Source organism: Pleurodeles waltl, chromosome 12 (genome assembly GCF_031143425.1).
Source record: "Pleurodeles waltl isolate 20211129_DDA chromosome 12, aPleWal1.hap1.20221129, whole genome shotgun sequence".
NCBI lineage: Eukaryota > Metazoa > Chordata > Amphibia > Caudata > Salamandridae > Pleurodeles > Pleurodeles waltl.
Window position 1 is genome coordinate 117,160,551 of NC_090451.1, and position 26,656 is coordinate 117,187,206.

The 26,656-nt window shown below is 43.5% G+C and overlaps 2 non-coding genes across 2 annotated transcripts; both read left to right on the forward strand.

The window, feature by feature from the left end:
* The first annotated feature begins 10,919 nt into the window (after positions 1-10,919).
* On the forward strand, positions 10,920-10,993 carry TRNAI-AAU (transfer RNA isoleucine (anticodon AAU)). The gene has a single exon. It is a non-coding gene; the product is annotated as a tRNA-Ile (tRNA).
* A 7,243-nt stretch (positions 10,994-18,236) lies between these two features.
* On the forward strand, positions 18,237-18,310 carry TRNAI-AAU (transfer RNA isoleucine (anticodon AAU)). The gene has a single exon. It is a non-coding gene; the product is annotated as a tRNA-Ile (tRNA).
* Positions 18,311-26,656: the final 8,346 nt, after the last annotated feature.

Sequence of the window (26,656 nt, forward strand, 5' to 3'; positions counted from 1 at the left end):
GGTTGCATTTTTCTCTCAACTAAACTCTTTTTTTCTCATTTAATCAAGCTCTTATAAATCCATACACTCTGTTGCTCCAGTATACGTTCACTTTCCATTAGTCCTTCTTTTGCCACTGCTGACCAAAGCTCAAGCCGGCAGAGCCAGTAGAACAACACAAGTGCAAGGGATTGTCTCTCCAAGATGGAGACACTGCCTCAGACTATGTCTCGTGAGAGGTGGAGGGAGACCAAGAGCTGATTATTAGATGCGTGGGGATACGAGGAACATAACTCATGTGAACAGATTCTGGATAGTGATGCTATAGCTAGGATCGGCAACGTTACAGGGGAAAGGATAGGAAAATAATTAGGTGACAGAAGTATAGAAGTGGCTACAAGGGGGTGTGTCTCTTAAGAGGGCCGAAAGATACACTGAAGGCGAAGGTGAAGTAAAAGAAGAAAGAAAGATCAAAGGAAGTCGACAGTGATTGAGAGAAAACTCACAAAGGCAAATTGAGCAAAAGACAAGGCCTGGGGAGTTAGACTACTTCAATGCAAATTTACGCCGCAGATGAGCATGACAACTGACCCTTGTACAGTGGTGCTGAAACAATTTTCAGTGTGGGGGTGCTGCCATCAAAGGGCTTCTGAAAATCCAGGAATCATACAAAGAACAAGTCCTGCGGAATGAGCCACGCACATTCAGAAAGAATGGTGATGCGTTGGTTACTTATTGGTAATCTTCATTAGCCTTAGTCCATTGCGTCCTTGTGACAGTCATTACAAAGTAAGGTGATGTCACCTTCCAACAGGAAGAAAGAACAGGAGGATCCTTAAATGCTAGCCCCATGCACCCAACCTGGGTGCCAAGCCCTTGCCAAAGGACTGATGGGAAGGTGGGCAGGATGTAATGTTTGTGACAAAGACAAGATGGACTAAGGGTAATGCAGAGTTCAAAACATTGGTACTCTAATGCAAAACAGAAAAATTATTAAGCCCTAATGGTTCACAAATGAATGATCTGAGGACAAAGTATCCACCCTAGGAATTTCCTAGATTGTTACTCACTGGAATTCAACCCAGGAGGTGGCCATTCCTCTCGTAGACCATCCCTGAACTGGAAGATATTCTAAAAAGCCTTGCAAAGCCAGAAAAATTGACAACTTAATCCACCTACTCAGAGTCATAAAAGTCACCTTCTTGTCTTTTCCAGGCTGTCCAAAAGTCACAAACAAGGAGTCGGTTTTCCTGAACTGCAGAGGCCTGGTGACATAAATGAAAAGAGCTCTTTAAACATCAAGTGTATTCAGAAAATGTTCCTCCGGAGAGGAAGGAGAGGGAATGAAAGAAGGAAGAATTATTTCCTAAGATCTATCAAAAATAGACTTAACCTTTGCAGCAAAGGTAAGGCTAGGCCTTAAAGTTACCCCATCTTCCAAAGTATCAAATGAAGAGAGGACAGCATTTTGAGGCTCCCAGCTCCCCAATTGTTCTCAGCAAGGTGATAGGAAATAGGAAAATAACTTTATAGGAAACAATCTTTATGTCTACAGTATCCAGATCCTCAAAGAGATAAAATTGCAAAGCCTATAAAAGAGTAGGAAGATTCTGAGTTGGAGAAAGGGATTTTTCAACTGGTCTTACAATTGACAAAAGATCAGAACAGTCTAGACACCAAAGACTGTAACATCGACGAAGGTACAGAAAAGTCCCTAAAAACCTTTTTCGCAAAGCAATGAGCTTTCAGAGTGGAAAGAGATTCAAGTGAAACCCATTCAGAAGAAAATGCAAAATAGCAGACAAACTACAGCTAGGTGCCAAAAGATCATGAGCAGAACATCACGTCTCAAAAGACTTCCAGTTCTTTGAGTAAGACTTCGAAGTAGAAGGCCTGCTGGAGTGCTGAATTAACTCCACTAAGGAAGAGGAAAGACCCTTTGCTAGCAGTCCAGACTTCTCAACCTCCAAAGCGATAGAGTGAGTTGGAGCAAGAAGGTCAGGGACGACGTTCTGAGAGAGACACACTTGAGCAGTACCCAAGGAGGTAGAAGAGCCAGGGGTACAGAAGAGGAAACCATGACATCTCTGGCCAATAAGGGCCCACAAGAATAAAGTTCCCTCCCCCCTGCTGAGACTTGAAGAGAACCATCTGGATCAATGAAAAGTGGGGGAATGTATAAAGGAGACTTCTCAGCCACTTTATCACCAATACGTCCCCTACCTAGGCTCCTTGTTCCGGAAGCCTGGATCAGAATCGACAAAGATGAGCATTGTCCTTGTTTGAAAAGAGATCCAGAAAGGGTTTCACAAACTCTCGGCATATCTCTCAAAACAACGACCTGGATAACGTCAACTCCAGCAAATTTGGAAACCTCCAGCTGTCTGCCATCACATTGGCAGTGCCCTTGATTTGTACTGTCGACGTGTGCAACAGGTTGATCTCTGCCCAATAACCCAATTGTTCTGCTATTGCATTGAGGGATTTTGAATGCATGCTTCACTGTTGGTTAATGTAAAAGACAGCTACCTTATTCTCTGTCTTTACTAGCACATTTTTTTGAGACAGATGATGATGGGAAAACTTCAAAGCCTTGAAGATTACCATCAACTCCATCTATTTCCATGACCTCCGACTCTCTAGGAAAGACCACTTCAATCGACAGGATCAGTCCAACACAGTAGCTCTCCAGCCAGGTTTGCTGGCATCTGTTGCGAGGAATTCAGGAACATCCAGGTGTATTAGTGTCCACTTAGACCAGTGGTCTTCAAACTCTTTAATGCCGCATCCACCCAATGGGAAAAAAAACCATTGGTGCCTCCCCTATGAATTGTCCACTATTCTTCTATTAAATTGACACTGTTTAAATATGTCTAGACCTATTTAAACATTGCAGTTAAGTTCTGTTACTGTTTTAAAAATGCAATCAAATACATGACCCCAAATATACTATTCTGGTCAGGCCTGCCCTACTAACCAATTGCACTGTCATGCTCTGCTGAGTAAACTGATCTCACGACAGTGAGGAATGCACAGGCCGGGTGGTGCCCGGCACACGAAAGCTTGCCTTCTTGTGTTGTACGTCTCTTCGCGCAAATGCAAACTCAGATTTCCTGCACTGTGGTCATCAGGAGAGACATTGGAAGGCGCAGTAGGGAAGGCTTGAGCAACGAACCGTTGGCTATGTTTTGTTGTTACTTTGTTGACATGAGCTCAAGTAATTTGAAGCAGAAGGAACGGCCAGACCTAAAAAAAACTCTCTTACCTCCAACGCCGAATAACCACTATAATTATAATATCCCAAAAGCAGCTGGCCTTGTAAACTTAATGAGCAAGCAAGCCGATGCATTTTGGGTTTTGTTGTAAAAGAATAAAAATACTATCCATCCTTTCCTTTTTTTCCGGCATCAAGCGATGTTACAAAGATATCACAGCACACAGTGAGATTGAGTGAAAGAAGAGGCACTGAGGCTGGCGTGCAGCACTCCACAGCTCTTGTTATTGTAATCCAGACAGGGGGCGGAAGGAGAAAAGTATGAAGGAATTGCGATAGTGAGACCAACTCTTCTATCTATCTGCATTACATGGAAAAAGGATATATTTAGTACTCATGGCTGGTTAGCTCAGTTGGTTAGAGGGTGGTGCTAATAACGCCAAGGTCGCGGGTTCGATCCCTGTACGTGCCAGGTTGCATTTTTTCTCTCAACTAAACTCTTTTTTTATCATTTAATCAAGCTCTTATAAATCCATACACTCTGTTGCTCCAGTATACGTTCACTTTCCATTAGTCCTTCTTTTGCCACTGCTGACCAAAGCTCAAGCCGGCAGCGCCAGTAGAACAACACAAGTGCAAGGGATTGTTTCTCCAAGATGGAAACACTGCCTCAGACTATGTCTCGTGAGAGGTGGAGGGAGACCAAGAGCTGATTATTAGATGCGTGGGGATAAGAGGAACATAACTCAGGTGAACAGATTCTCGATAGTGACGCTATAGCTAGGATCAGCAACGTTACAAGGCAAAGGATAGGAAAATAATTAGGTGACAGAAGTATAGAAGTGGCTACAAGGGGGTGTGTCTCTTAAGAGGGACGAAAGATACACTGAAGGCGAAGGTGAAGTGAAAGAAGAAAGAAAGATCAAAGGAAGTCGACAGTGATTGAGGGAAAACTCACAAAGGCAAATTGAGCAAAAGACAAGGCCTGGGGAGTTAGACTACTTCAATGCAAATTTACGCCGCAGATGAGCATGACAACTGACCCTTGTACAGTGGTGCTGAAACATTTTTCAGTGTGGGGGTGCTGCCATCAAAGGGCTTCTGAAAATCCAGGAATTATACAAAGAACAAGTCCTGCGGAATGAGCCACGCACATTCAGAAAGAGTGGTGATGCGTTGGTTACTTATTGGTAATCTTCATTAGCCTTAGTCCATTGCGTCCTTGTGACAGTCATTACAAAGTAAGGTGATGTCACCTTCCAACAGGAAGAAAGAACAGGAAGATCCTTAAATGCTAGCCCCATGTACCCAACCTGGGTGCCAAGCCCTTGCCAAAGGACTGATGGGAAGGTGGGCAGGATGTAATGTTTGTGACAAAGACCAGATGGACTAAGGGTAATGCAGAGTTCAAAACATTGGTACTCAAATGCAAAACAGAAAAATTATTAAGCCATAATGCTTGACAAATGTATGCTCTGAGGACCAAGTAGCCACCCTAGGAATTTCCTAGATTGTTACTCACTGGAATTCAACCCAGGAGGTGGCCATTCCTCTCGTAGACCATCCCTGAACTGGAAGATATTCTAAAAAGCCTTGCAAAGCCAGAAAAATTGACAACTTAATCCACCTACTCAGAGTCATAAAAGTCACCTTCTTGTCTTTTCCAGGCTGTCCAAAAGTCACAAACAAGGAGTCGGTTTTCCTGAACTGCAGAGGCCTGGTGACATAAATGAAAAGAGCTCTTTAAACATCAAGTGTATTTAGCAAATGTTCCTCCGGAGAGGAAGGAGAGGGAATGAAAGAAGGAAGAATTATTTCCTAAGATCTATCAAAAATAGACTTAACCTTTGCAGCAAAGGTAAGGCTAGGCCTTAAAGTTACCCCATCTTCCAAAGTATCAAATGAAGAGAGGACAGCATTTTAAGGCTCCCAGCTCCCCAATTGTTCTCAGCAAGGTGATAGAAAATAGGAAAATAACTTTATAGGAAACAATCTTTATGTCTACAGTATCCAGATCCTCAAAGAGATAAAATTGCAAAGCCTATAAAAGAGTAGGAAGATTCTGAGTTGGAGAAAAGGGATTTTTCAACTGGTCTTACAATTGACAAAAGATCAGAACAGTCTACACACCAAAGATTGTAACATCTTCGAAGGTACAGAAAAGTCCCTAAAAACCTTTATCGCAAAGCAATGAGCTTTCAGAGTGGAAAGAGATTCAAGTGAAACCCATTCAGAAGAAAATGCAAAATAGCACACAAACTACAGGTAGGTGCCAAAAGATCATGAGCAGAACATCACGTCTCAAAAGACTTCCAGTTCTTTGAGTAAGACTTCGAAGTAGAAGGCCTGCTGGAGTGCTGAATTAACTCCACTAAGGAAGAGGAAAGACCCTTTGCTAGCAGTCCAGACTTCTCAACCTCCAAAGCGATAGAGTGAGTTGGAGGAAGAAGGTCAGGGACGACGTTCTGAGAGAGACACACTTGAGCAGTGCCCAATGAGGTAGAAGAGCCAGGGTTCAGAAGAGGAAACCATGACATCTCTGGCCAATAAGGGCCCACAAGAATAAAGTTCCCTCGCCCCTGCTGAGACTTGAAGAGAACCATCTGGATCAATAAAAAGTGGGGGAATGTATAAAGGAGATTTCTCAGCCACTTTATCACCAATACGTCCACTACCTAGGCTCCTTGTTCCGGAAGCCTGGATCAGAATCGACAAAGATGAGCATTGTCCTTGTTTGAAAAGAGATGCAGAAAGGGTTTCACAAACTCTCGGCATATCTTTCAAAACAACGACCTGGATAACGTCAACTCCAGCAAATTTGGAAACCTCCAGCTGTCTGCCATCAGATTGTCGGTGCCCTTGATGTGTACTGCCGACGTGTGAAACAGGTTGATCTCTGCCCAATAACCCAATTGTTCTGCTATTGCATTGAGGGATTTTGAATGCATGCTTCACAGTTGGTTAATGTAAAAGACAGCTACCTTATTCTCTGTCTTTACTAGCACATTTTTTTGTGACAGATGATGATGGGAAAACTTCAAAGCCCTGAAGATTACCATCAACTCCATCTATTTCCATGACCTCCGACTCTCTAGGAAAGACCACTTGAATCGACAGGATCAGACCAACACAGTAGCTCTCCAGCCAGGTTTGCTGGCATCTGTTGCGAGGAATTCAGGAGCATCCAGGTGTATTAGTATCCACTTAGACCAGTGGACTTCAAACTCTTTAATGCCGCATCCACCCAATGGGAAAAAAAAACATTGCTGCCTCCCCTCTGAATTGTCCACAATTCTTCTATTAAATTGACACTGTTTAAATATGTCTAGACCTATTTAAACATTGCAGTTAAGTTCTGTTACTGTTTTAAAAATGCAATCAAATACATGACCCCAAATATACTATTCTGGTCAGGCCTGCCCTACTAACCAATTGCAGCGTCATGCTCTGCTGAGTAAACTGATCTCACGACAGTGAGGAATGCACAGGCCGGGTGGTGCCCGGCGCTCAAAAGCGCGCCTTCTTGTGTTGTACGTCTCTTCGCGCAAATGCAAACTCAGATTTCCTGCACTGTGGCTTGCAGGAGAGACATGGGAAGGTGCAGTAGGGAAGGCTTGAGCAACGAACCGTTGGCTATGTTTTGTTGTTGCTTTGTTGACATGAGCTCAAGTAATTTGAAGCAGAAGGAACGGCCAGACCTAAAAAAAACTCTCTTACCTCCAACGCCGAATAACCACTATAATTATAATATCTCAAAAGCAGCTGGCCTTGTAATCTTAATGACCAAACAAGCCGATGCATTTTGGGTTTTGTTGTAAAAGAATAAAAATACTATCCATCCTTTCCTTTTTTTCCGGCAACAAGCGATGTTACAAAGATATCACAGCACACAGTGAGATTGAGTGAAAGAAGAGGCACTGAGGCTGGCGTGCAGCACTCCACAGCTCTTGTTATTGTAATCCAGACAGGGGGCGGATGGAGAAAAGTATGAAGGAATTGCGATAGTAAGACCACCTCTTCTATCTATCTGCATTTCATGGAAAAAGGATATCAGTAGTACTCATCGCCGGTTAGCTCAGTTGGTTAGAGCGTGATGTTAATAACGCCAAGGTCGCGGGTTCGATCCCCGTACGGGCCAGGTTGTATTTTTTCTCTCAACTAAACTCTTTTTTTCTCATTTAATCAAGCTCTTATAAATCCATACACTCTGTTGCTCCAGTATACGTTCACTTTCCATTAGTCCTTCTTTTGCCACTACTGACCAAAGCTCAAGCCGGCAGCGCCAGTAGAACAACACAAGTGCAAGGGATTGTCTATCCAAGATGGAGACCCTGCCTCAGACTATGTCTCGTGAGAGGTGGAGGGAGACCAAGAGCTGATTATTAGATGCGTGGGGATAAGAGGAACATAACTCAGGTGAACAGATTCTGGATAGTGATGCTATAGCTAGGATCGGCAACGTTACAGGGGAAAGGATAGGAAAATAATTAGGTGACAGAAGTATAGAAGTGGCTACAAGGGGGTGTGTCTCTTAAGAGGGCCGAAAGATACACTGAAGGCGAAGGTGAAGTAAAAGAAGAAAGAAAGATCAAAGGAAGTCGACAGTGATTGAGAAAAAACTCACAAAGGCAAATTGAGCAAAAGACAAGGCCTCAGGAGTTAGACTACTTCAATGCAAATTTACGCCACAGATGAGCATGACAACTGACCCTTGTACAGTGGTGCTGAAACAATTTTCAGTGTGGGGGTGCTGCCATCAAAGGGCTTCTGAAAATCCAGGAATCATACCAAGAACAAGTCCTGCGGAATGAGCCACGCACATTCAGAAAGAATGGTGATGCGTTGGTTACTTATTGGTAATCTTCATTAGCCTTAGTCCATTGCGTCCTTGTGACAGTCATTACAAAGTAAGGTGATATCACCTTCCAACAGGAAGAAAGAACAGGAGGATCCTTAAATGCTAGCCCCATGCACCCAACCTGGGTGCCAAGCCCTTGCCAACGGACTGATGGGAAGGTGGGCAGGATGTAATGTTTGTGACAAAGACAAGATGGACTAAGGGTAATGCAGAGTTCAAAACATTGGTACTCAAATGCAAAACAGAAAAATTATTAAGCCCTAATGCTTTACAAATGTATGATCTGAGGACCAAGTAGCCACCCTAGGAATTTCCTAGATTGTTACTCACTGGAATTCAACCCAGGAGGTAGCCATTCCTCTCGTAGACCCTCCCTGAACTGGAAGATATTCTAAAAAGCCTTGCAAAGCCAGAAAAATTGACAAATTAATCCACCTACTCAGAGTCATAAAAGTCACCTTCTTGTCTTTTCCAGGCTGTCCAAAAGTCACAAACAAGGAGTCGGTTTTCCTGAACTGCAGAGGCCTGGTGACATAAATGAAAAGAGCTCTTTAAACATCAAGTGTATTCAGAAAATGTTCCTCCGGAGAGGAAGGAGAGGGAATGAAAGAAGGAAGAATTATTTCCTAAGATCTATCAAAAATAGACTTAACCTTTGCAGCAAAGGTAAGGCTAGGCCTTAAAGTTACCCCATCTTCCAAAGTATCAAATGAAGAGAGGACAGCATTTTAAGGCTCCCAGCTCCCCAATTGTTCTCAGCAAGGTGATAGGAAATAGGAAAATAACTTTATAGGAAACAATCTTTATGTCTACAGTATCCAGATCCTCAAAGAGATAAAATTGCAAAGCCTATAAAAGAGTAGGAAGATTCTGAGTTGGAGAAAGGGATTTTTCAACTGGTCTTACAATTGACAAAAGATCAGAACAGTCTAGACACCAAAGACTGTAACATCGACGAAGGTACAGAAAAGTCCCTAAAAACCTTTATCGCAAAGCATGAGCTTTCAGAGTGGAAAGAGATTCAAGTGAAACCCATTCAGAAGAAAATGCAAAATAGCAGACAAACTACAGGTAGGTGCCAAAAGATCATGAGCAGAACATCACGTCTCAAAAGACTTCCAGTTCTTTGAGTAAGACTTCGAAGTAGAAGGCCTGCTGGAGTGCTGAATGAACTCCACTAAGGAAGAGGAAAGACCCTTTGCTAGCAGTCCAGACTTCTCAACCTCCACAGCGATAGAGTTAGTTGGAGCAAGTAGGTCAGGGACGACGTTCTGAGAGAGACACACTTGAGCAGTACCCAAGGAGGTAGAAGAGCCAGGGGTTCAGAAGAGGAAACCATGACATCTCTGGCCAATAAGGGCCCACAAGAATAAAGTTCCCTCCCCCCTGCTGAGACTTGAAGAGAACCATCTGAATCAATAAAAAGTGGGGGAATGTATAAAGGAGACTTCTCAACCACTTTATCACCAATACGTCCACTACCTAGGCTCCTTGTTCCGGAAGCCTGGATCAGAATCGACAAAGATGAGCATTGTCCTTGTTTGAAAAGAGATCCAGAAAGGGTTTCACAAACTCTCAGCATATCTCTCAAAACAACGACCTGGATAACGTCAACTCCAGCAAATTTGGAAACCTCCAGCTGTCTGCCATCACATTGTCGGTGCCCTTGATGTGTACTGCCGACGTGTGCAACAGGTTGATCTCTGCCCAATAACCCAATTGTTCTGCTATTGCATTGAGGGATTTTGAATGCATGCTTCACTGTTGGTTAATGTAAAAGACAGCTACCTTATTCTCTGTCTTTACTAGCACATTTTTTTGAGACAGACGATGATGGGAAAACTTCAAAGCCTTGAAGATTACCATCAACTCCATCTATTTCCATGACCTCCGACTCTCTAGGAAAGACCACTTGAATCGACAGGATCAGTCCAACACAGTAGCTCTCCAGCCAGGTTTGCTGGCATCTGTTGCGAGGAATTCAGGAGCATCCAGGTGTATTAGTGTCCACTTAGACCAGTGGTCTTCAAACTCTTTAATGCCGCATCCACCCAATGGGGAAAAAAACATTGGTGCCTCCCCTCTGAATTGTCCACAATTCTTCTATTAAATTGACAATGTTTAAATATGTCTAGACCTATTTAAACATTGCAGTTAAGTTCTGTTACTGTTTTAAAAATGCAATCAAGTACATGACCCCAAATATACTATTCTGGTCAGGCCTGCCCTACTAACCAATTGCAGCGTCATGCTCTGCTGAGTAAACTGATCTCACGACAGTGAGGAATGCACAGGCCGGGTGGTGCCCGGCGCACGAAAGCGCGCCTTCTTGTGTTGTACGTCTCTTCGCGCAAATGCAAACTCAGATTTCCTGCACTGTGGTCGGCAGGAGAGACATGGGAAGACGCAGTAGGGAAGGCTTGAGCAACGAACCGTTGGCTATGTTTTGTTGTTACTTTGTTGACATGAGCTCAAGTAATTTGAAGCAGAAGGAACGGCCAGACCTAAAAAAAACTCTCTTACCTCCAACGCCGAATAACCACTATAATTATAATATCTCAAAAGCAGCTGGCCTTGTAAACTTAATGACCAAGCAAGCCGATGTATTTTGGGTTTTGTTGTAAAAGAATAAAAATACTATCCATCCTTTCCTTTTTTTCGCAACAAGCGATTTAACAAAGATATCACAGCACACAGTGAGATTGAGTGAAAGAAGAGGCACTGAGGCTGGCGTGCAGCACTCCACAGCTCTTGTTATTGACATCCAGACAGGGGGCGGAAGGAGAAAAGTATGAAGGAATTGCGATAGTAAGACCACATCTTCTATCTATATGCATTTCATGGAAAAAGGATATCTGCAGTACTCATGGCCGGTTAGCTCAGTTGGTTAGAGTGTGGTGCTAATAACGCCAAGGTTGCGGGTTCGATCCCCGTACGGGCCCGGTTGCATTTTTTCTCTCAACTAAACTCTTTTTTTCTCATTTAATCAAGTTCTTATAAATCCATACACTCTGTTGCTCCAGTATACGTTCACTTTCCATTAGTCCTTCTTTTGGCACTGCTGACCAAAGCTCAAGCCGGCAGCGCCAGTAGAACAACACAAGTGCAAGGGATTGTCTCTCCAAGATGGAGACACTGCCTCAGACTATGTCTCGTGAGAGGTGGAGGGAGACCAAGAGCTGATTATTAGATGCGTGGGGATAAGAGGAACATAACTCAGGTGAACAGATTCTGGATAGTGATGCTATAGCTAGGATCAGCAACGTTACAGGGCAAAGGATAGGAAAATAATTAGGTGACAGAAGTATAGAAGTGGCTACAAGGGGGTGTGTCTCTTAAGAGGGCCGAAAGATACACTGAAGGCGAAGGTGAAGTGAAAGAAGAAAGAAAGATCAAAGGAAGTCGACAGTGATTGAGAGAAAACTCACAAAGGCAAATTGAGCAAAAGACAAGGCCTGGGGAGTTAGACTACTTCAATGCAAATTTACGCCGCAGATGAGCATGACAACTGACCCTTGTACAGTGGTGCTGAAACAATTTTCAGTGTGGGGGTGCTGCCATCAAAGGGCTTCTGAAAATCCAGGAATCATACAAAGAACAAGTCCTGCGGAATGAGCCACGCACATTCAGAAAGAATAGTGATGCGTTGGTTACTTATTGGTAATCTTCATTAGCCTTAGTCCATTGCGTCCTTGTGACAGTCATTACAAAGTAAGGTGATGTCACCTTCCAACAGGAAGAAAGAACAGGAGGATCCTTAAATGCTAGCCCCATGCACCCAACCTGGGTGCCAAGCCCTTGCCAAAGGACTGATGGGAAGGTGGGCAGGATGTAATGTTTGTGACAAAGACAAGATGGACTAAGGGTAATGCAGAGTTCAAAACATTGGTACTCAAATGCAAAACAGAAAAATTATTAAGCCCTAATGCTTGACAAATGTATGATCTGAGGACCAAGTAGCCACCCTAGGAATTTCCTAGATTGTTACTCACTGGAATTCAACCCAGGAGGTGGCCTTTCCTCTCGTAGTCCATCCCTGAACTGGAAGATATTCTTAAAAGCCTTGCAAAGCCAGAAAAATTGACAACTTAATCCACCTACTCAGAGTCATAAAAGTCACCTTCCTGTCTTTTCCAGGCTGTCCAAAAGTCACAAACAAGGAGTCGGTTTTCCTGAACTGCAGAGGCCTGGTGACATAAATGAAAAGAGCTCTTTAAACATCAAGTGTATTCAGAAAATGTTCCTCCTGAGAGGAAGGAGAGGGAATGAAAGAAGGAAGAATTATTTCCTAAGATCTATCAAAAATAGACTTAACCTTTGCAGCAAAGGTAAGGCTAGGCCTTAAAGTTACCCCATCTTCCAAAGTATCAAATGAAGAGAGGACAGCATTTTAAGGCTCCCAGCTCACCAATTGTTCTCAGCAAGGTGATAGGAAATAGGAAAATAACTTTATAGGAAACAATCTTTATGTCTACAGTATCCAGATCCTCAAAGAGATAAAATTGCAAAGCCTATAAAAGAGTAGGAAGATTCTGAGTTGGAGAAAAGGATTTTTCAACTGGTCTTTCAATTGACAAAAGATCAGAACAGTCTAGACACCAAAGACTGTAACATCGACGAAGGTGCAGAAAAGTCCATAAAAACCTTTATCGCAAAGCAATGAGCTTTCAGAGTGGAAAGAGATTCAAGTGAAACCCATTCAGAAGAAAATGCAAAATAGCAGACAAACTACAGGTAGGTGCCAAAAGATCATGAGCAGAACATCACGTCTCAAAAGACTTCCAGTTCTTTGAGTAAGACTTCGAAGTAGAAGGCCTGCTGGAGTGCTGAATTAACTCCACTAAGGAAGAGGAAAGACCCTTTGCTAGCAGTCCAGACTTCTCAACCTCCAAAGCGATAGAGTGAGTTGGAGCAAGAAGGTCAGGGACGACGTTCTGAGAGAGACACACTTGAGCAGTACCCAAGGAGGTAGAAGAGCCAGGGGTTCAGAAGAGGAAACCATGACATCTCTGGCCAATAAGGGCCCACAAGAATAAAGTTCCCTCCCCCCTGCTGAGACTTGAAGAGAACCATCTGGATCAATAAAAAGTGGGGGAATGTATAAAGGAGACTTCTCAGCCACTTTATCACCAATACGTCCACTACCTAGGCTCCTTGTTCCGGAAGCCTGGATCAGAATCGACAAAGATGAGCATTGTCCTTGTTTGAAAAGAGATCCAGAAAGGGTTTCACAAACTCTCGGCATATCTCTCAAAACAACGACCTGGATAACGTCAACTCCAGCAAATTTGGAAACCTCCAGCTGTCTGCCATCACTTTGTCGGTGCCCTTGATGTGTTCTGCCGACGTGTGCAACAGGTTGATCTCTGCCCAATAACCCAATTGTTCTGCTATTGCATTGAGGGATTTTGAATGCATGCTTCACTGTTGGTTAATGTAAAAGACAGCTACCTTATTCTCTGTCATTACTAGCACATTTTTTTGAGACAGATGATGATGGGAAAACTTCAAAGCCTTGAAGATTACCATCAACTCCATCTATTTCCTCTCTAGGAAAGACCACTTGAATCGACAGGATCAGTCCAACACAGTAGCTCTCCAGCCAGGTTTGCTGGCATCTGTTGCGAGGAATTCAGGAGCATCCAGGTGTATTAGTGTCCACTTAGACCAGTGGTCTTCAAACTCTTTAATGCCGCATCCACCCAATGGGAAAAAAAACATTGGTGCCTCCCCTCTGAATTGTCCACAATTCTTCTATTAAATTGACACTGTTTACATATGTCTACACCTATTTAAACATTGCAGTTAAGTTCTGTTACTGTTTTAAAAATGCAATCAAATACATGACCCCAAATATACTATTCTGGTCAGGCCTGCCCTACTAACCAATTGCAGCGTCATGCTCTGCTGAGTAAACTGATCTCACGACAGTGAGGAATGCACAAGCCGGGTGGTGCCCGGCGCACGAAAGCGCGCCTTCTTGTGTTGTACGTCTCTTCGCGCAAATGCAAACTCAGATTTCCTGGACTGTGGTCGGCAGGAGAGACATGGGAAGGCGCAGTAGGGAAGGCTTGAGCAACGAACCGATGGCTATGTTTTGTTGTTACTTTGTTGACATGAGCTCAAGTAATTTGAAGCAGAAGGAACGGCCAGACCTAAAAAAAATCTCTTACCTCCAACGCGGAATAACCACTATAATTATAATATCTCAAAAGCAGCTGGCCTTGTAAACTTAATGAGCAAGCAAGCCGATGCATTTTGGGTTTTGTTGTAAAAGAATAAAAATACTATCCATCCTTTCCTTTTTTTCCGGCAACAAGCGATGTTACAAAGATATCACAGCACACAGTGAGATTGAGTGAAAGAAGAGGCACTGAGGCTGGCGTGCAGCACTCCACAGCTCTTGTTATTGTAACCCAGACAGGGGGCGGAAGGAGAAAAGTATGAAGGAATTGCGATAGTAAGACCAACTCTTCTATCTATCTGCATTTCATGGAAAAAGGATAGCTGTAGTACTCATGGCCAGTTAGCTCAGTTGGTTAGAGCGTGGTGCTAATAACGCCAAAGTCGCTGGTTCGATCCCCGTACGGGCCAGGTTGCATTTTTTCTCTCAACTAAACTCTTTTTTTATCATTTAATCAAGCTCTTATAAATCCATACACTCTGTTGCTCCAGTATACGTTCACTTTCCATTAGTCCTTCTTTTGCCACTGCTGACCAAAGCTCAAGCCGGCAGCGCCAGTAGAACAACACAAGTGCAAGGGATTGTCTCTCCAAGATGGAGACACTGCCTCAGACTATGTCTCGTGAGAGGTGGAGGGAGACCAAGAGCTGATTATTAGATGCGTGGGGATAAGAGGAACATAACTCAGGTGATCAGATTCTGGATAGTGATGCTATAGCTAGGATCAGCAAAGTTACAGGGGAAAGGATAGGAAAATAATTAGGTGACAGAAGTATAGAAGTGGCTACAAGGGGGTGTGTCTCTCAAGAGGGCCGAAAGATACACTGAACGCGAAGGTGAAGTGAAAGAAGAAAGAAAGATCAAAGGAAGTCGACAGTGATTGAGAGAAAACTCACAAAGGCAAATTGAGCAAAAGACAAGGCCTGGGGAGTTAGACTACTTCAATGCAAATTTACGCCGCAGATGAGCATGACAACTGACCCTTCTACAGTGGTGCTGAAACAATTTTCAGTGTGGGGGTGCTGCCATCAAAGGGCTTCTGAAAAACCAGGAATTATACAAAGAACTAGTCCTGCGGAATGAGCCACGCACATTCAGAAAGAGTGGTGATGCGTTGGTTACTTATTGGTAATCTTCATTAGCCTTAGTCCATTGCATCCTTGTGACAGTCATTACAAAGTAAGGTGCTGTCACCTTCCAACAGGATGAAAGAACAGGAGGATCCTTAAATGCTAGCCCCATGCACCCAACCTAGGTGCCAAGCCCTTGCCAAAGGACTGATGGGAAGGTGGGCAGGATGTAATGTTTGTGACAAAGACAAGATGGACTAAGGGTAATGCAGAGTTCAAAACATTGGTACTCAAATGCAAAACAGAAAAATTATTAAGCCATAATGCTTGACAAATGTATGCTCTGAGGACCAAGTAGCCACCATAGGAATTTCCTAGATTGTTACTCACTGGAATTCAACCCAGGAGTTGGCCATTCCTCTCGTAGACCATCCCTGAACTGGAAGATATTCTAAAAAGCCTTACAAAGCCAGAAAAATTGACAACTTAATCCACCTACTCAGAGTCATAAAAGTCACCTTCTTGTCTTTTCCAGGCTGTCCAAAAGTCACAAAACAAGGAGTCGGTTTTCCTGAACTGCAGAGGCCTGGTGACATGAATGAAAAGAGCTCTTTAAACATAAAGTGTATTCAGCAAATGTTCCTCCGGAGAGGAAGGAGAGGGAATGAAAGAAGGAAGAATTATTTCCTAAGATCTATCAAAAATAGACTTAACCTTTGCAGCAAAGGTAAGGCTAGGCCTTAAAGTTACCCCATCTTCCAAAGTATCAAATGAAGAGAGGACAGCATTTTAAGGCTCCCAGCTCCCCAATTGTTCTCAGCAAGGTGATAGGAAATAGGAAAATAACTTTATAGGAAACAATCTTTATGTCTACAGTATCCAGATCCTCAAAGAGATAAAATTGCAAAGCCTATAAAAGAGTAGGAAGATTCTGAGTTGGAGAAAGGGATTTTTCAACTGGTCTTACAATTGACAAAAGATCAGAACAGTCTAGACACCAAAGACTGTAACATCGACGAAGGTACAGAAAAGTCCCTAAAAACCTTTATCGCAAAGCGATGAGCTTTCAGAGTGGAAAGAGATTCAAGTGAAACCCATTCAGAAGAAAATGCAAAATAGCAGACAAACTACAGGTAGGTGCCAAAAGATCATGAGCAGAACATCACGTCTCAAAAGACTTCCAGTTCTTTGAGTAAGACTTCGAAGTAGAAGGCCTGCTGGAGTGCTGAATTAACTCCACTAAGGAAGAGGAAAGACCCTTTGCTAGCAGTCCAGACTTCTCAACCTCCAAAGCGATAGAGTGAGTTGGAGCAAGAAGGTCAGGGACGACGTTCTGAGAGAGACACACTTGAGCAGTACCCAAGGAGGTAGAAGAGCCAGAGGTTCAGAAGAGGAAACCATGACATCTCTGGCCAATAAGGGCCCACAAGAATAAAGTTCCCTCCCCCTGCTGAGACTTTAAGAGAACCATCTGGATCAATAAAAAGTGGGGGAATGTATAAAGGAGACTTCTCAGCCACTTTATCACCAATACGTCCACTACCTAGGCTCCTTGTTCCGGAAGCCTGGATCAGAATCGACAAAGATGAGCATTGTCCTTGTTTGAAAAGAGATCCAGAAAGGGTTTCACAAACTCTCGGCATATCTCTCAAAACAACGACCTGGATAACGTCAACTCCAGCAAATTTGGAAACCTCCAGCTGTCTGCCATCACATTGTTGGTGCCCTTGATGTGTACTGCCGACGTGTGCAACAGGTTGATCTCTGCCCAATAACCCAATTGTTCTGCTATTGCATTGAGGGATTTTGAATGCATGCTTCACTGTTGGTTAATGTAAAAGACAGCTACCTTATTCTCTGTCTTTACTAGCACATTTTTTTTAGACAGATGATGATGGGAAAACTTCAAAGCCTTGAAGATTACCATCAACTCCATCTATTTCCATGACCTCCGACTCTCTAGGAAAGACCACTTGAATCGACAGGATCAGTCCAACACAGTAGCTCTCCAGCCAGGTTTGCTGGCATCTGTTGCGAGGAATTCAGGAGCATCCAGGTGTATTAGTGTCCACTTAGACCAGTGGTCTTCAAACTCTTTAATGCCGCATCCACCCAATGGGGAAAAAAACATTGGTGCCTCCCCTCTGAATTGTCCACAATTCTTCTATTAAATTGACAATGTTTAAATATGTCTAGACCTATTTAAACATTGCAGTTAAGTTCTGTTACTGTTTTAAAAATGCAATCAAATACATGACCCCAAATATACTATTCTGGTCAGGCCTGCCCTACTAACCAATTGCAGCGTCATGCTCTGCTGAGTAAACTGATCTCACGACAGTGAGGAATGCACAGGCCGGGTGGTGCCCGGCGCACGAAAGCGCGCCTTCTTGTGTTGTACGTCTCTTCGCGCAAATGCAAACTCAGATTTCCTGCACTGTGGTCGGCAGGAGAGACATGGGACGGCGCAGTAAGGAAGGCTTGAGCAACGAACCGTTGGCTATGTTTTGTTGTTACTTTGTTGACATGAGCTCAAGTAATTTGAAGCAGAAGGAACGGCCAGACCTAAAGAAAACTCTCTTACCTCCAACGCCAAATAACCACTATAATTATAATATCTCAAAAGCAGCTGGCCTTGTAAACTTAATGAGCAAGCAAGCCGATGCATTTTGGGTTTTGTTGTAAAAGAATAAAAATACTATCCATCCTTTCCTTTTTTTCCGGCAACAAGCGATGTTACAAAGATATCACAGCACACAGTGAGATTGAGTGAAAGAAGAGGCACTGAGGCTGGCGTGCAGCACTCCACAGCTCTTGTTATTGTAATCCAGACAGGGGGCGGAAGGAGAAAAGTATGAAGGAATTGCGATAGTAAGACCAACTCTTCTATCTATCTGCATTTCATGGAAAAAGGATATCTGTAGTACTCATGGTCGGTTAGCTCAGTTGGTTAGAGCGTGGTGCTAATAACGCCAAGGTCGCGGGTTCGATCCCCGTACAGGCCAGGTTGCATTTTTTCTCTCAACTAAACTCTTTTTTTATCATTTAATCAAGCTCTTATAAATCCATACACTCTGTTGCTCCAGTATACGTTCACTTTCCATTAGTCCTTCTTTTGCCACTGCTGACCAAAGCTCAAGCAGGCAGCGCCAGTAGAACAACACAAGTGCAAGGGATTGTCTCTCCAAGATGGAGACACTGCGTCAGACTATGTCTCGTGAGAGGTGGAGGGAGACCAAGAGCTGATTATTAGATGCGTGGGGATAAGAGGAACATAACTCAGGAGAACAGATTCTGTATAGTGATGCTATAGCTAGGATCGGCAACGTTACAGGGGAAAGGATAGGAAAATAATAAGGTGAACGAAGTATAGAAGTGGCTACAAGGGGGTGTGTCTCTTAAGAGGGCCGAAAGATACACTGAAGGTGAAGTGAAAGAAGAAAGAAAGATCAAAGGAAGTAGACAGTGATTGAGAGAAAACTCACAAAGGCAAATTGAGCAAAAGACAAGGCCTGGGGAGTTAGACTACTTCAATGCAAATTTACGCCGCAGATGAGCATGACAACTGACCCTTGTACAGTGGTGCTGAAACAATTTTCAGTGTGGGGGTGCTGCCATCAAAGGGCTTCTGAAAATCCAGGAATTATACAAAGAACAAGTCCTGCGGAATGAGCCACGCACATTCAGAAAGAGTGGTGATGCGTTGGTTACTTATTGGTAATCTTCATTAGCCTTAGGCCATTGCGTCCTTGTGACAGTCATTACAAAGTAAGGTGATGTCACCTTCCAACAGGAAGAAAGAACAGGAAGATCCTTAAATGCTAGCCCCATGGACCCAACCTGGGTGCCAAGCCCTTGCCAAAGGACTGATGGGAAGGTGGGCAGGATGTAATGTTTGTGACAAAGACAAGATGGACTAAGGGTAATGCAGAGTTCAAAACATTGGTACTCAAATGCAAAACAGAAAAATTATTAAGCCATAATGCTTGACAAATGTATGCTCTGAGGACCAAGTAGCCACCCTAGGAATTTCCTAGATTATTACTCACTGGAATTCAACCCAGGAGGTGGCCATTCCTCTCGTAGACCATCCCTGAACTGGAAGATATTCTAAAAAGCCTTGCAAAGCCAGAAAAATTGACAACTTAATCCACCTACTCAGAGTCATAAAAGTCACCTTCTTGTCTTTTCCAGGCTGTCCAAAAGTCACAAACAAGGAGTCGGTTTTCCTGAACTGCAGAGGCCTGGTGACATAAATGAAAAGAGCTCTTTAAACATCAAGTGTATTCAGCAAATGTTCCTCCGGAGAGGAAGGAGAGGGAATGAAAGAAGGAAGAATTATTTCCTAAGATCTATCAAAAATAGACTTAACCTTTGCAGCAAAGGTAAGGCTAGGCCTTAAAGTTACCCCATCTTCCAAAGTATCAAATGAAGAGAGGACAGCATTTTAAGGCTCCCAGCTCCCCAATTGTTCTCAGCAAGGTGATAGGAAATAGGAAAATAACTTTATAGGAAACAATCTTTATGTTTACAGTATCCAGATCCTCAAAGAGATAAAATTGCAAAGCCTATAAAAGAGTAGGAAGATTCTGAGTTGGAGAAAAGGGATTTTTCAACTGGTCTTACTATTGACAAAAGATCAGAACAGTCTAGACACCAAAGATTGTAACATCTTCGAAGGTACAGAAAAGTCCCTAAAAACCTTTATCGCAAAGCAATCAGCTTTCAGAGTGGAAAGAGATTCAACTGAAACCCATTCAGAAGAAAATGCAAAATAGCAGACAAACTACAGGTAGGTGCCAAAAGATCATGAGCAGAACATCACGTCTCCAAAGACTTCCAGTTCTTTGAGTAAGACTTCGAAGTAGAAGGCCTGCTGGAGTGCTGAATTAACTCCACTAAGGAAGAGGAAAGACCCTTTGCTAGCAGTCCAGACTTCTCAACCTCCAAAGCGATAGAGTGAGTTGGAGCAAGAAGGTCAGGGACGACGTTCTGAGAGAGACACACTTGAGCAGTACCCAATGAGGTAGAAGAGCCAGGGTTCAGAAGAGAAAACCATGACATCTCTGGCCAATAAGGGCCCACAAGAATAAAGTTCCCTCGCCCCTGCTGAGACTTGAAGAGAACCATCTGGATCAATAAAAAGTGGGGGAATGTACAAAGGAGACTTCTCAGCCACTTTATCACCAATACGTCCACTACCTAGGCTCCTTGTTCCGGAAGCCTGGATCAGAATCGACAAAGATGAGCATTGTCCTTGTTTGAAAAGAGATCCAGAAAGGGTTCCACAACCTCTCGGCATATCTCTCAAAACAACGACCTGGATAACGTCAACTCCAGCAAATTTGGAAACCTCCAGCTGTCTGCCATCACATTGTCGGTGCCCTTGATGTGTACTGCCGACGTGTGCAACAGGTTGATCTCTGCCCAATAACCCAATTGTTCTGCTATTGCATTGAGGGATTTTGAATGCATGCTTCACTGTTGGTTAATGTAAAAGACAGCTACCTTATTCTCTGTCTTTACTAGCACATTTTTTTGAGACAGATGATGATGGGAAAACTTCAAAGCCCTGAAGATTACCATCAACTCCATCTATTTCCATGACCTCCAACTCTCTAGGAAAGACCACTAGAATCGACAGGATCAGTCCAACACAGTAGCTCTCCAGCCAGGTTTGCTGGCATCTGTTGCGAGGAATTCAGGAGCATCCAGGTGTATTAGTGTCCACTTAGACCAGTGGTCTTCAAACTCTTTAATGCCGCATCCACCCAATGGGAAAAAAAACATTGGTGCCTCCCCTCTGAATTGTCCACAATTCTTCTATTAAATTGACACTGTTTAAATATGTCTAGACCTATTTAAACATTGCAGTTAAGTTCTGTTACTGTTTTAAAAATGCAATCAAATACATGACCCCAAATATACTATTCTGGTCAGGCCTGCCCTACTAACCAATTGCAGCGTTATGCTCTGCTGAGTAAACTGATCTCACGACAGTGAGGAATGCACAGGCCGGGTGGTGCCCGGCGCACAAAAGCGCGCCTTCTTGTGTTGTATGTCTCTTCGCGCAAATGCAAACTCAGATTTCCTGCACTGTGGTCGGCAGGAGAGACATGGGAAGGCGCAGTAGCGAAGGCTTGAGCAACGAACCGTTGGCTATGTTTTGTTGTTACTTTGTTGACATGAGCTCAAGTAATTTGAAGCAGAAGGAACGGCCAGACCTAAAAAAAACACTCTTACCTCCAACGCCGAATAACCACTATAATTATAATATCTCAAAAGCAGCTGGCCTTGTAAACTTAATGACCAAGCAAGCCGATGCATTTTGGGTTTTGTTGTAAAAGAATAAAAATACTATCCATCCTTTCCTTTTTTTCCGGCAACAAGCGATGTTACAAAGATATCACAGCACACAGTGAGATTGAGTGAAAGAAGAGGCACTGAGGCTGGCGTGCAGCACTCCACAGCTCTTGTTATTGTAATCCAGACAGGGGGCGGAAGGAGAAAAGTATGAAGGAATTGCGATCGTGAGACCAACTCTTCTATCTATCTGCATTACATGGAAAAAGGATATATTTAGTACTCATGCTCGGTTAGTTCAGTTGGTTAGAGCGTGGGGCTAATAACGCCAAGGTCGCGGGTTCGATCCCCTTGCGGGCCAGGTTGCATTTTTTCTCTCAACTAAACTCTTTTTTTATCATTTAATCAAGCTCTTATAAATCCATACACTCTGTTGCTCCAGTATACGTTCACTTTCCATTAGTCCTTCTTTTGCCACTGCTGACCAAAGCTCAAGCCGGCAGCGCCAGTAGAACAACACAAGTACAAGGGATTGTCTCTCCAAGATGGAGACACTGCCTCAGACTATGTCTCGTGAGAGGTGGAGGGAGACCAAGAGCTGATTATTAGATGCGTGGGGATAAGAGGAACATAACTCAGGTGAACAGATTCTGGATAGTGATGCTATAGCTAGGATCAGCAACGTTACAGGGGAAAGGATAGGAAAATAATTAGGTGACAGAAGTATAGAAGTGGCTACAAGGGGGTGTGTCTCTCAAGAGGGCCGAAAGATACACTGAAGGCAAAGGTGAAGTGAAAGAAGAAAGAAAGATCAAAGGAAGTCGACAGTGATTGAGAGAAAACTCACAAAGGCAAATTGAGCAAAAGACAAGGCCTGGGGAGTTAGACTACTTCAATGCAAATTTACGCTGCAGATGAGCATGACAACTGACCCTTGTACAGTGGTGCTGAAACAATTTTCAGTGTGGGGGTGCTGCCATCAAAGGGCTTCTGAAAATCCAGGAATCATACAAAGAACTAGTCCTGCGGAATGAGCCACGCACATTCAGAAAGAGTGGTGATGCGTTGGTTACTTATTGGTAATCTTCATTAGCCTTAGTCCATTGCGCCCTTGTGACAGTCATTACAAAGTAAGGTGATGTCACCTTCCAACAGGAAGAAAGAACAGGAGGATCCTTAAATGCTAGCCCCATGCACCAAACCTGGGTGCCAAGCCCTTGCCAAAGGACTGATGGGAAGGTGGGCAGGATGTAATGTTTGTGACAAAGACAAGATGGACTAAGGGTAATGCAGAGTTCAAAACATTGGTACTCAAATGCAAAACAGAAAAATTATTAAGCCCTAATGCTTGACAAATGTATGATCTGAGGACCAAGTAGCCACCCTAGGAATTTCCTAGATTGTTACTCACTGGAATTCAACCCAGGAGGTGGCCATTCCTCTCGTAGACCATCCCTGAACTGGAAGATATTCTAAAAAGCCTTGCAAAGCCAGAAAGATTGACAACTTAATCCACCTACTCAGAGTCATAAAAGTCACCTTCTTGTCTTTTCCAGGCTGTCCAAAAGTCACAAACAAGGAGTCGGTTTTCCTGAACTGCAGAGGCCTGGTGACATAAATGAAAAGAGCTCTTTAAACATCAAGTGTATTCAGAAAATGTTCCTCCGGAGAGGAAGGAGAGGGAATGAAAGAAGGAAGAATTATTTCCTAAGATCTATCAAAAATAGACTTAACCTTTGCAGCAAAGGTAAGGCTAGGCCTTAAAGTTACCCCATCTTCCAAAATATCAAATGAAGAGAGGACAGCATTTTTAGGCTCCCAGCTCACCAATTGTTCTCAGCAAGGTGATAGGAAATAGGAAAATAACTTTATAGGAAACAATCTTTATGTCTACAGTATCCAGATCCTCAAAGAGATAAAATTGCAAAGCCTATAAAAGAGTAGGAAGATTCTGAGTTGGAGAAAGGGATTTTTCAACTGGTCTTACAATTGACAAAAGATCAGAACAGTCTAGACACCAAAGACTGTAACATCGACGAAGGTACAGAAAAGTCCCTAAAAACCTTTATCGCAAAGCAATGAGCTTTCAGAGTGGAAAGAGATTCAAGTGAAACCCATTCAGAAGAAAATGCAAAATAGCAGACAAACTACAGGTAGGTGCCAAAAGATCATGAGCAGAACATCACGTCTCAAAAGACTTCCAGTTCTTTGAGTAAGACTTCGAAGTAGAAGGCCTGCTGGAGTGCTGAATTAACTCCACTAAGGAAGAGGAAAGACCCTTTGCTAGCAGTCCAGACTTCTCAACCTCCAAAGCGATAGAGTGAGTTGGAGCAAGAAGGTCAGGGACGACGTTCTGAGAGAGACACACTTGAGCAGTACCCAAGGAGGTAGAAGAGCCAGGGGTTCAGAAGAGGAAACCATGACATCTCTGGCCAATAAGGGCCCACAAGAATAAAGTTCCCTCCCCCCTGCTGAGACTTGAAGAGAACCATCTGGATCAATAAAAAGTGGGGGAATGTATAAAGGAGACTTCTCAGCCACTTTATCACCAATACGTCCACTACCTAGGCTCCTTGTTCCGGAAGCCTGGATCAGAATCGACAAAGATGAGCATAGTCCTTGTTTGAAAAGAGATCCAGAAAGGGTTTCACAAACTCTCGGCATATCTCTCAAAACAACGACCTGGATAACGTCAACTCCAGCAAATTTGGAAACCTCCAGCTGTCTGCCATCACATTGTCGGTGCCCTTGATGTGTACTGCCGACGTGTGCAACAGGTTGATCTCTGCCCAATAACCCAATTGTTCTGCTATTGCATTGAGGGATTGTGACTGCATGCTTCACTGTTGGTTAATGTAAAAGACAGCTACCTTATTCTCTGTCTTTACTAGCACATTTTTTTGAGACAGATGATGATGGGAAAACTTCAAAGCCTTGAAGATTACCATCAACTCCATCTATTTCCATGACCTCCGACTCTCTAGGAAAGACCACTTGAATCGACAGGATCAGTCCAACACAGTAGCTCTCCAGCCAGGTTTGCTGGCATCTGTTGCGAGGAATTCAGGAGCATCCAGGTGTATTAGTGTCCACTTAGACCAGTGGTCTTCAAACTCTTTAATGCCGCATCCACCCAATGGGGAAAAAAACATTGGTGCCTCCCCTCTGAATTGTCCACAATTCTTCTATTAAATTGACAATGTTTAAATATGTCTAGACCTATTTAAACATTGCAGTTAAGTTCTGTTACTGTTTTAAAAATGCAATCAAATACATGACCCCAAATATACTATTCTGGTCAGGCCTGCCCTACTAACCAATTGCAGCGTCATGCTCTGCTGAGTAAACTGATCTCACGACAGTGAGGAATGCACAGGCCGGGTGGTGCCCGGCGCACGAAAGCGCGCCTTCTTGTGTTGTACGTCTCTTCGCGCAAATGCAAACTCAGATTTCCTGCACTGTGGTCGGCAGGAGAGACATGGGAAGGCGCAGTAGGGAAGGCTTGAGCAACGAACCGTTGGCTATGTTTTGTTGTTACTTTGTTGACATGAGCTCAAGTAATTTGAAGCAGAAGGAACGTCCAGACCTAAAAAAAACTCTCTTACCTCCAACGCCGAATAACCACTATAATTATAATATCTCAAAAGCAGCTGGCCTTGTAAACTTAATGACCAAGCAAAGGATGCATTTTGGGTTTTGTTGTAAAAGAATAAAAATACTATCCATCCTTTCCTTTTTTTCCGGCAACAAGCGATGTTACAAAGATATCACAGCACACAGTGAGATTGAGTGAAAGAAGAGGCACTGAGGCTGGCGTGCAGCACTCCACAGCTCTTGTTATTGTAATCCAGACAGGGGGGCGGAAGGAGAAAAGTATGAAGGAATTGCGATAGTAAGACCAACTCTTCTATCTATCTGCATTTCATGGAAAAAGGATATCTGTAGTACTCATGGTCGGTTAGCTCAGTTGGTTAGCGCGTGGTGCTAATAACGCCAAGGTCGCGTGTTCGATCCCCGTACAGGCCAGGTTGCATTTTTTCTCTCAACTAAACTCTTTTTTCTCATTTAATCAAGCTCTTATAAATCCATACACTCTGTTGCTCCAGTATACGTTCACTTTCCATTAGTCCTTCTTTTGCCACTGCTGACCAAAGCTCAAGCAGGCAGCGCCAGTAGAACAACACAAGTGCAAGGGATTGTCTCTCCAAGATGGAGACACTGCGTCAGACTATGGGCCTGATTCTAACTTTGGAGGACGGTGTTAAACCGTCCCAAAAGTGGCGGATATACCACCTACCGTATTACGAGTTCCATAGGATATAATGGACTCGTAATACGGTAGGTGGTATATCCGCCACTTTTGGGACGGTTTAACACCGTCCTCCAAAGTTAGAATCAGGCCCTAAGTCTCGTGAGAGGTGGAGGGAGACCAAGAGCTGATTATTAGATGCGTGGGGATAAGAGGAACATAACTCAGGAGAACAGATTCTGGATAGTGATGCTATAGCTAGGATCGGCAACGTTACAGGGGAAAGGATAGGAAAATAATTAGGTGAACGAAGTATAGAAGTGGCTACAAGGGGGTGTGTATCTTAAGAGGGCCGAAAGATACACTGAAGGCGAAGGTGAAGTGAAAGAAGAAAGAAAGATCAAAGGAAGTAGACAGTGATTGAGAGAAAACTCACAAAGGCAAATTGAGCAAAAGACAAGGCCTGGGGAGTTAGACTACTTCAATGCAAATTTACGCCGCAGATGAGCATGACAACTGACCCTTGTACAGTGGTGCTGAAACAATTTTCAGTGTGGGGGTGCTGCCATCAAAGGGCTTCTGAAAATCCAGGAATTATACAAAGAACAAGTCCTGCGGAATGAGCCACGCACATTCAGAAAGAGTGGTGATGCGTTGGTTACTTATTGGTAATCTTCATTAGCCTTAGGCCATTGCGTCCTTGTGACAGTCATTACAAAGTAAGGTGATGTCACCTTCCAACAGGAAGAAAGATCAGGAAGATCCTTAAATGCTAGCCCCATGCACCCAACCTGGGTGC